Source organism: Rhagoletis zephyria, unplaced genomic scaffold, assembly GCF_001687245.7.
Source record: "Rhagoletis zephyria isolate East Lansing unplaced genomic scaffold, Rhagoletis_zephyria_1.1 Rzeph_scaffold_08591, whole genome shotgun sequence".
Lineage (NCBI taxonomy): Eukaryota > Metazoa > Arthropoda > Insecta > Diptera > Tephritidae > Rhagoletis > Rhagoletis zephyria.
Genome location: NW_016165671.1, coordinates 19,874 through 21,643, shown reverse-complemented (window position 1 = coordinate 21,643; position 1,770 = coordinate 19,874). Strand labels below are relative to the sequence as shown.

General features: G+C 33.0%; 1 long non-coding RNA gene across 2 annotated transcripts; it reads left to right on the top strand.

The window, feature by feature from the left end:
- The first annotated feature begins 68 nt into the window (after positions 1-68).
- LOC108375172 (uncharacterized) lies at positions 69-1,316 on the top strand. 2 transcript variants are annotated; one of them, XR_001849133.1, is made up of 5 exons: positions 69-169; positions 225-392; positions 454-617; positions 674-840; positions 912-1,316. It is a non-coding gene; the product is annotated as an uncharacterized LOC108375172 (long non-coding RNA). The 2 variants fall into 2 exon arrangements; XR_001849132.1 differs by having other exon boundaries at positions 225-617.
- The last annotated feature ends 454 nt before the right edge of the window (positions 1,317-1,770 follow it).

The window sequence follows — 1,770 nt, the reverse complement described above, 5'->3', positions numbered from 1 at the left end:
AAATTTTGGTAAGAGTAATGTGTTTAAACATAACAATATTACTAATTATATTCTTTTTAACAGCTTTAACTACATTTAGCAGCATTTGGGGAGTTTTGCGAGCTCCCGGCACAACCACTAGCATCCAGAAGAGTAGGTGCATTACCCCAGAAGCAATTACGAAATTTTGGTAAGAATAATGTGTTCAAACATAATAAGATAACTAATTATATTCTTTTTAACAGGTTTAACTACATTTAGCAGCATTTGGAGAGTTTTGCGAGCTTCTGGCACAACCACTAGCATCCAGAAGAGTAGGTGCATCACCCCAGAAGCAATTGTATTTTACTTTACAAAATTGAATGCGCTACAAAACCGCATACTTTCCGCATATTTTCAAAAATTTTTGATTAGTAAGTTTGAAATTTTCATGTTTTTTTTTAAGTTTGATTATTTTGTGTGAACTTATTCCAGGTTTAAAATTTTTATTTATGCGGTATAAATAAACATAAGTTGCAACAAATATAACTTTGAATTTTGTTACTATCTTATTGACCGCAGCTGTATGTAAGTGTAACCTGGCGCTTCTCGACTTGTTTATGTTATGATTGGTCAAGCGGTCTAGGACGCAATTATATGTAATTTAATTGTATACATTAATTTTCCCGAAATCTACTCAAACAATCATTTGCAGTTTGATGACCTAGCTGCCAATGAAAAACAGTTCAAGGAGAATTTTCATATGGATGTATTTAGTTTCAACGAGTTGTATGAGCTGGTTCATCCTCAACTGCAACCTAAAAAGCGAACAAGGCCAAACGATGAAATTTCTCCAAAGCAATAGCTGGCTGTCGTGTTGGAGTAAGTCCATGCCCTCAATTTAACTTAACAATTGCTATGTTAATTTATTACATCTTATTTTACTTAATAAGGTACTTTGCTTGTGGAACACTGCAACGGCATGTTGCGTCTGTTTACCGTATAAGCAAACAACACTTTGGAATCATTTTAGTCGAAGTTTGCGACGCCATTATTTCTGCGTTAGGCAAGGAAATTCTACCGCTAACACCTGCAGACATGGTGTAATAATAACAAGGTGTTGTCAGTAACTTAACCTCACTTTTTCGGCAGGTCTCTTCCGGTCACGCATTTTAAAGTAGTAGAAAAAGTACTACTTATTTACTACTTTTAATTCGTTCGTGCATACTATTTCAAATTAAATGTAGAAAAATGTTTAATAACAGGCTTATAAGCCTGAATATATGTTTGTATCGTAAGCTCCACACAGGTTGTACATATATTGTAACTTATAAAAAAGTACAGGCCGTAAAATAAGGCAATTTCCTATAAAACTGTAAATGATTTTTTAAATAGATTAGTAATAATAATAATAGATTGGCGCTTACACATATGTTAGGCCCCTATTATGAGTTGCATTCGATTTTCGACTGTGGTCGAAAGTGCTGAGCGAACGAATTTTCATTTGGTATTATGGCGCTCATTCGATGAAGAATAATATTACATTTACATTGGACCAAAATGCGTGATTTGAAATCAGTCATTTGAAGGTGTTTACACTGCTTGATCCGCATTTGCTTTGACTTCTCATCAAATGAAAAGGGAAGACAAAAACAAAATGTATGTAAACAAACACTACATTTATTATATTGTTAACGCTTTTTGGACACAAAAAGGCAATTATTCTTTGATTAAACTAAAAATGTGTAAAGCTCTTGTATAAATTAACAATTTTTACACACAAATTTCAAAGATTTATTTATTTCGTTGTGT